Here is a 9720-nt window from a genome sequence, read left to right on the forward strand (position 1 = left end):
TGTCATTGTATGGAAAAATCTTTGGCTGGGCCACTATTTTATTAAGAAAAGAGTCGGCCAAATCACTCAGCATATTCTCAGATTCTGCAGGTCCATCTGATGATTCCTGTCCTTCAGTTACCTTAAGATTTTCCTTTTCCATCATATCATATATGCCTTCCCATGAAATTTTCCCACGGTCCTGGCATGTCGTATCTAAGATCACCACAACTTTTTCTGTTCCTTTGGCTACTATAGGGGAAGATTTTGTCTTTCAGGCTTTCTTTGCAATTTTAGCTAGCTGCATACTTCCAGATTCAAACTGCAATTATATGAAATAGAAAAGAGCGATAAACTTAAACTTTCAGAGTGGTTAATGTTTGAACAGATAGTGGTGATAATAGTACAGTCAAAAATCAAGGCAGGAGTATTGAAGGACTGAAGTTATTACCGTTCTTAATGTTTCACCGTATTAAACGTCGTCAAACCTAAATGCTTCAATAAACAGATCACATCACAGTTTTCCCAAGGCCTAATTAGAATGTGTGCGATCAATATTCTGATTTTGCGATGAGTGATTTCAATATATATTATTTTAATATTCCAAGAGCCATTTCATGTCGCAAATCGGGAGGTGTAGGTGCCATGTTCTAAAAGCCTTTTGAATTTATGCGATTGCGATGTATGATCACTTGGAAAAAAGAGTTGGGGAAATCCTTATGTACCTGCTCGCAAAATGTTTTCTTTTTACTATCACTTTATTTATATTTAACATCGCATCGCATTTTCCTGAGGTGAGTATTATTTGTCTCTGTTGGGATTGCAATTGCGAGATGTGAGAATCTTATCGCATCGCAAAGTTTCAATGTCTCATTAAACCTATCACTTGGAATCTGTGATGCGATAGGCAATATGCGATTGCTTTATCGCATCGCGTGTTTGTTAGTGATTTGCTTAAGAAGCTCTAAGGTTGAGACTTTCAAATTGCAACAATATCATACAGATTGTTTGTTTCTTAACGTTAAGCGATTTGCAATGTGCTTTGTTTTTAGAGGATTTTTTGAAGCACTTTTATTTAAAAAGCGAGAAACAAAGAAATTGATTTATATGTAAAGATTTTATTGCTTTTTACAAACTAAAGGGAGCATATTTTCTATTTATCATCTAAGAATAAAATTAAGAAAAAATTGAAATGGGGGTTGTTGTATAGCACAACAATTGGCGATTCACTGAAAGAACCAGTTATCTCTGACTAAAAAGATCAAATTTCTAACACTTTCTTTAGTACAAACAATTGAGGAAAAGGAAATTATTTTGAAATATGTTAGATGAACAAAATTACTTTGAATAAGAACAATTGATCAATTTTGAAATTTCTTTTACAAACCCTTATTATTAATGAAAACATTTATAATTTCTTCAAGCCTTGATTGGTTGTTAAAGATAAAGTAAGGGGCCTCTCCAACTTAGCTTTTCAATTTACTCTTTTGTCATAGGTAGAGCCACTACTGCTAGCAAAAGTCTAAAGTCTCGACAGGGTTACATTTTAAGCATCAATTACCCATTATCCCATCCATCTAAGAATATAATCTTTTAAAGATAAATTCATAAAGATATATATATATATATATATATATATATATATATATATATATATATATATATATATATATATATATATATACATGGAAAATTTTAGGGGCTAATGTTCGCCCAGTGGGCTAATTTTCCATGATTTTTCCAAAAAACGATTCGCCAATTTCCAATTTTTATAAAAGATGATTCGCCCAAATTTTAGAATATAAAATTATTTTACCTTAAAAATCGCCAACATTATATAGAGACTATATATAAAATCATTATAAATTTGAATGATTTTGCAAATATATCATTAAAAAAGTTTATAGTTTGCATATTAGGGATTAGTGAGATTCGCCAATGTTTCTAAACTTCAAGAAAATTTTCCATCCTTAAAATTTTCCTTGTATATATATATATATATATATATTACTGTTTCTTTTTTCTTTTCTAGATAAAAGCCATTGTCTTGGTTTGGGACCCATAAGATGACAATGCCATTCACTTGTTGTAATTGAATTGAACAAGCTGGCTCGTAATGATACCCCTTGTCTTATGATTATAAGCCATTACCTTGTTTTGGTACACATTATTGGTAATGTCAGTTTAATTAGTTCCCTATGATCATGGTAAGCAGGCTCGTAATGAGACCTCTTATCTTTTAAATCAGATATATTTTAGAATTACACTCTAAAAAACCATTGTCCTAATGGATGGGGTGAATATTTGACTCCATAAGAGTTATTGGATGACAATTGTAGAGATGTAGATGCTTAGTCATAGAAAGTCTTTAATTTTTACAAAACAATGTCTCTCAATTAATAAAACTTAAAATGATTCACTATGCTTTCTTGGTTTGAAAGATTTCACGATTCCAAAGAACATCTCAGAGTTTTATGATGTTTATCTAATTTCCCAAAACTGTAATCACTTCCTTGAAAGTTTCTACTTTCTAAAAGTGGATATTCAAATATGTTTTAAAAGAGATTTCAATAGTAGAAAGCCAATGGTATACTATTTACAACATTATTGAAAGAAATCAAAATTTGCATAAAAAGAATATGTACAGATAAGAAGGGGTTACCTTCATAGGGAAATAGTTTCTTTAAGATAAGCCCATTCATAAGAAGAGAATATCTCTTTCCTGTTAAGTCTTGCAGTAAAAACATTGATGATCCTACCTTTTCGATGATATAAAATGGTCCAAGCCACATCTTCTAAAATTTCGTATGTTTATCTTTGTCTTCATGTGCTTTGTCCCATTTCAAAACGATATCGCCAATCTGTAATGTTTTTGAGCTGGTCAAACTTGCATCAAAAGAGGATTTAATGAATTGTTGATGTTTAGCATGAGTAATCTTGGCCTTTTCTCTTTCCTTGTATAATTTAAGAATTTGATAAAACCTTAATTGAATAGAGGAAGAAGGATTTTCTTCAATGAATTATACTAGGGCTAGTGATGGGAGGTTTAGATTTGGTGGTATAACAGCTTATATCCCATATACTAGGTTAAAAGGGGAAGTACCAATTGAGGCCTTCTCGGTTGTACGATCTGCCCATAGTGAAAATATTAAAGATTTATGCCAATTCTTTTGGTTTTGATCAGCAGTCCTTTTAATAATCTGGATGAGATTTTTGTTAGTTGCCTCTGCTAAGCCATTTCCTTGTGGATAGTAATTTGCATAGATTTTTAACTTAAAACCTCTCTTAAGAGAAAAATTCAACTATACTATTTCTAGAAAAATAAGATGCATTATCAAATATAAGCGCATTAGGTAAACCAAATTTGATGATGATGAAATGATGAACAAATTCAATAATAGCATCAGAATTTGTTACCTTTAGTGGAATTCCTTTTACCCACTTTGTGAAGTATTCCGTGGATGTAAGGATATATATGTGCTGCTTGGAAGAATGAGGAACAATCTCTCCTATTATATCAAGCACTTTCTCAATATTAACTGGTTGTAAAGGAAAGGCTAGTTTCCTTTGCCTCCCACTAGCAGTTTGGCATATCTTACATTTCCTCACATAGTGATGGATACCTTTGAACAAAGTCAGCCAATAATACACAACATGAAGTATTTTGTGTGTTGTAGTGTCTCCTCCAAAATTTCCACTAGTTGGGCCATCATGCAATTCCTATAAAACCTTTTGCGCTTTAGATTTTTCAAGGCATCTTAATAGAACAGAATCATAATTTCTCCTGAATAACACATTATCAACAATTTCATAGTGTTTGGCTTTTAACCTTAAAGCACATTTGTTTTTGTAGCTGAACTCAGGGGGGCATATCCATTTATTAAGTAAAAAATCAGATCAACATATTGAGATTCAGAATCAATTATACTTATCTCATTTACTTGTGCAGTACTACCTGAATCTTCATGATCTGGTATATTGGAAGCTCTTACTAGCAACCTGCAAAAACCATGTCCTCTAACAATTTTCACTGGTTTAATGCCAATATCATATTCTTGTAAAGTTATTACCTAGTTAGCTCTTTTCTATCCTACTTCTCTTTGAATTAGCAATTGCCTCACTGCAGAGAATGGGAATATTACTTGTGTATGTGTTTTCAGGAGAAAACATCTAACATGTTTAATAGACTTCAACACAACGAAGGCTTATTTTTTGACTTCTGAATAATTAAGCTCAGCACCTTGTAAATTGGAACTAAAGAAACATATGGGTGCTTCCACTTGCTGATCATTGATTTGTGTTAAAACATCAACGTAAGATGATTTAGTGGCCAGAGTGTATAAAATAAAATGACTAGAAAAATTCAGAGTATTCAATGCACGAGCATTAATGATTTCTTATTGATTGAGTCAAAATCTTCATTTCCATTATGTCCCCATTTGAAGACTGATTTTTTCATAATCATGGATTGCAAGGGTAGAACAATATGACAAAAATTAGGAACGAATCTTTTTAGAAAATTTATCTGTCCCAAGAATGATTGCATATATTTCTTATTAGGTGGTAAAGGTATATCAAAAATCTCTTTTATCCTATCAAGATCAATATCTATGACATTTTTTGATGTAATAAACCCTAAGAGTTTACCTTCATTAAGAGAAAAGAATGATTTCTTGGGATTTAAGGAAATCCCATACTTTTTTCAACGTTCAAAGATCGGATTTAAATCATGAAAATGGTTTCTCCTTTTCTTAGAATAAACATTTATGTCATCTAAGTAAACAACGACCATTTTATTGATCAAACCTTTGAAAGCTATATCCATGGCCCATTGGAAAGTAGCTCCAGAATTTATCAAACCAAAAGGCATTTTCTGATAAGCATATGTTCCTCATCTAGTTCTGAATGTAGTATTTAATCTATTATCTGCATGTACCAGGATCTGATTATATCCTGAAAAACCATCAAGAAAAGACATTAACTCGAAGCTAGCTACTGATTGAAGTATCTTTTCCATTGCTAGTAATGGGAAATTATCATTCTGACATGCTTTGTTGAGATTTCCAAAATCTATGAAAATCCTAATATCACCATTCTTTTTCCTAATAGCTACCAAATTTGAGACCCATTTTGAATGTATGACAGGAAAGATTATTTTGGCTTTAAGGAGTTTATTCAACTTCATTTTGATTTGACTCTCAAGATTGGGGTGAGTTTTCCTTAATTTATGTTGTATAGGTTTCTCGTAAGAAATCATTAGAATTGTATGTTGAATAATAGAGGTATCATAGGTCTTCAGATCCTCATAATCCCAAAAACAAAACAATTTTTTTATTTCTTCAATAATTGGATGACAGCAAATCTTTCATCGATGAAAGTCCAAGCCCTACATTAACATTTTGTGGTTTGGTATTTGTACCAAGGTTTACTAATTCAAACCTTAAAGTTGAACTTTGAAGTTTTGCATTAGTGACCTTTTTGAATCTATCCTTAATATCATAAAGATCTTCTAGTTTAACCACAAATTTAGGAATAGGATTTTCTTTGAATTTCTATTTTAATTGAAGATCATGATCACTTTCATCAATGCTTTTATCGTCATAAAATCCTTCAGATGTCAAGAAATTTAGGATATCCTCATCATGATTGAACACATGTCAATTGGTGACATTATTTGGGACAGATGGCCAAAAAATTAATTCAATAGAAAATCTATCTGGACTATAATCCTCAAATGGAAGGAGTTTAGAAGCAACATTAGCCAGGAGATCTGCTGCTGCATTCTGTGATCTCGGAATAGGAGAAATATCAAATTCCAGAAAATGACTTATAAGATCTTGAACAAGTGATTGATAATGTTTTAGATGCCCCGAAAGAATATGGATAGTATTTCTCACTTGTTTAATGATAATTTTCGAATCATCAAATACTTTCAGATATTGGATATTTAGGCCTATTTCTTTATAAAGACCTTCAATCAAGGCTTCGTATTCTGTAGTATTATTAGTACTCTCAAATTCTAACCTGCATGATAACATAGCTTTCTCTCCTTTAGGACCAACTAAGATACATCCTACTCCTGCACCATCATTGTATTTAGATCCATCGAAATAAAAAGACCAAAATAAAGGCTTATTTACATGTTTATATACAATTTTATCTACAACATTAACAAACTTAGAAGTATCTATTTGTGAAAAAATTTCAACTTGTGAGGTGACATTAGTAGTTGAGAAAGGTGATTGGTGAGTAGTGAAGTTCCCAAAAAATGATTCAGTCGAATAGTTACCAAGAATATTATTACTGAAGGCTACCATTCATTTTCTTCTTCAAACTCAGTTATTGTGTGAGTAAGATGCTTTTCATGGTCGATTTTGGTTTGATTTGGCTTCCCATTATGAGGAAGCCACATGTGAGACCAATCCGTTGAAATATAACCATGGATTTTTTCAAACCAATCTTTGCTAAGGATTAAACAATAAAACTTAGGGATGTCAGCAATCAATATATAAATTATTTGAACAACCCTTGGATCAACAGATAGTCTGATAGTAACTGAATTTGTCTCTCCTAAAACTTGAACCTTAGTCCGATCTAACTAAACAATATGAACTGCAGATTTCTGGGGTTCAATATTTAGTTTGGAGCAAACTAATGCTGACATTATATTTGATGAAACCCCTGAATCAATCAAGCATTTATGCAAGTTCCTATTGTAGATCTCATAAGTGAAAATAAAAGGGGGAGTATGATAATTTGATCTATCTCCCATTAAAATGGCATCAGTAGCATCCACCTTATCAGCTGGTGGCTTACCTGATCCTCTGGCAACCTTAGATAATACACTAGTTGGAAGAGGAGAAGAAGGTACTGCATTTAATTCCTTAAGCAAAAACTTGTGTTGATGTTTGAGCTTCCAAAGTTCATGCAGAGAAATATTTGCTCGATTCTTCTCCACATCTTCAACTATGTTATAGTCCATGGGATCTGAAACTACTAAAGTCTTTTATGATGATGGAGGATTAAACAGAGATGGTTTTGTTTGAGGAGATGAAATTGGAGTTTTCTTCACAGGAGCTTTCTCTTCAGTAACAATATTTGAGTTTTTCTTCTTTTGAGTTGACCAATTAGGTTCTATAACACTCTTACTTCTAGTGTTTACTGGTCAGGGTTCCTATTCACTTTCATTATTAGAGTTGGGTAAAATAAAGTCCCACATTCCATGAAATTCAATTGTTTCTTCTTCCTCTATTTCATCAATTGATAAAGTTGTATCTTCCTCTTCTTCATCATCTAAATCAGATTTTGCATTTGATATAGCATTTGGTGGTTTAGGATCAGTTGGTTGATTTATTTTAGAATTCCTATATGGTCCTTCTAATGAGGTTTCAGATACCTTTTTTTTAATTTCTACGATTTCATTGGACATAGTTTTAAGAACTTTTTGCAAGGCTTCCATGTCATATGGATCTTTAGTTACTTTCATCTTTGATTCCTCTCTAAAGGTTACTTTTTTGGATTTTCTCTCCTCTAGTGCATTTTTCTTTTCTAATGCTACGATATGTTTTTCAACAGTTATTGCGTCTTTCATATTTTCTGCTGATGTTGGTTTAGTAGCTCTATCAATAAGGATAGTTGTGTTTGAAGGTAGTGAAAAAATGTACCACTCATTTCAAACCTCCTCACTAGGTTTGGATGTCTTAGATATTAATTTAATAACTTATTGAAACGTGAATTGAAGTCCTTAATGGGTTCTTTGGGTTCGGCTTTCAAATTGGAGAGGTCATTTATCAGAGTTGTTGTAGACCTTTCGACTCAAAATTTAGTCAAAAATTACTCTTGAAAAGCATCCCAACTATTAATCAAGCCTGATGGCAATGAGAAGTACCATGATCTAGATGCTCCTTGTAATGTATATGGGAATAACCTTACTACTGCGTCCTCTTCTATTACTCCATTCAAATTAATGGACAACACGAAATTATTTATATGTTCTTCCACTAATAGTCCATTATCAGGGTTGAATTTAGGTAACCGTTTTTCCGAATGAGCTGGCAATTGTGTTAAAGGGGCAGGCACTGTCACATCTGCTTGATTGGTCTATGGCCTTGGTTGATGTTGATTATGTGCCATTATTGAGCTATTAGTAGAACAGGGTTAAGAAATGATTGAAAGTGATTGGGTAGATGATGTTGAAGCTCCTATACCTGTTTGGACTATGATCTGGAGTTGAGAAGGGGGAGTGTGAACTTACAGTGGTATGGATGATGATGAAAGAATCTCGTTGTCAGATCTTGATGGTGTCTTCCTAGCCCTTTTTCAACTTAGTAGAGAGAATTCAACTGGTGGGATTCCAAGTTTTTCACTCTTTGCTCTAGTTAATGGTTGTGATGGGGTCTACTGGGAAGTGACACTGCCTTGGGATAACCCAGACTCTTCTTGAGAAATTTAAATCCCTTGCAATTTGTGGATCAAGGACTGTACTTTAGGGGTTTTAGAAGGAGTAATGTATAGTTTGTTTAGGATTTCAACAGTGGGTTGTGTATTTTTTTTTTCAACTTCTCACTTGGGAATAGGAGATTTAGAATGTGAGGGAGAAGTTAGAGGTGATGGTGAGGGAGTTTTACTCTTAGAACGGCCTGTAAAATTAGATTTACTCACCATTAAAAGTTAGGCCCTCCTTCTAGTGCCAAAAATGTTGATGCCTCTAAAATCGTTGCAACAACATTGGGGTATAACCACCTGGTCTAGCCCTTAATACAATTCATTTTCTGTTTGGTATGATGGCTTCGACTGGATAATATGGGACCAGTTTCCCTATAAAGATGTGTTTTGATGAGTGGGCATTTAAAATATGTAAACGGCTAATAGATGGTTTGAATAGTAATACTTCTAAAAATATACTAATATATCTATATATATATTACTCGGGTAACTCAATATCTATGTGATTTATGATGACTCTAGGTAATCAGCCACTAATAAAGATCAATCGATCAATTACAGAAGCTAAGCATGAATGATGATTACTTCAAACAAAGTAATGTAAGATAGATCACATATCATAATAACATTAATTTCCAGCATACAAGTTTAAGATATCAATTCCGTAAATATTCAAAAGTGATATAAATGTAGAATTGAATGGACATTCACATATACAACAATATTGAATCAAAATATTGTTAAATTGCCCAACATGAAACAAAATGACATATATATAAGTACCATATGTATTTGAACATGCTACTGAAGTAACAGTTTGGTTGATTCCCTTTTATTCTAGAAACTCCAAAAAGATACAGAAATGCAAGTCCTTTTGAAATCTGTTTACAAAAAAAATTTGAACCTTGATCCTTGCTTTCTACAAAAAATAAATTAAGAAGTGCAAAAGTGCTCTCTTATTCAATCTAATTTTAATACAAATTTAGGACCCTTTCTAAAATGACATGAAAGGGTCTTTATAGAAAAAAATAAAACAAACTGTTTGTAAAAGATGTCTGGAGTGGTTGGAATAGCCTCTCTAAAAATATGGGATTTCATGACAAAACAGAATTGCAACTAACTTCAAAAATATGCATTACATCTATCATTCCTCTTGTGCCTTCAATTGAAAAATCTCAAGCATAGTTTGGAGTTTCAGTGGATGACTCATCCTGGAATGCAATTGACTTATGTACACTACATCTGAGAGTTCGAGTATAATGCCATTGACTACATCCACAAGAAATTTGATTGTCA

The sequence above is a fragment of the Pinus tabuliformis genome, chromosome 1_1, assembly GCF_031772625.1.
Source record: "Pinus tabuliformis cultivar Carrire ecotype Pingquan chromosome 1_1, CPIR1, whole genome shotgun sequence".
Taxonomy (NCBI): domain Eukaryota; kingdom Viridiplantae; phylum Streptophyta; class Pinopsida; order Pinales; family Pinaceae; genus Pinus; species Pinus tabuliformis.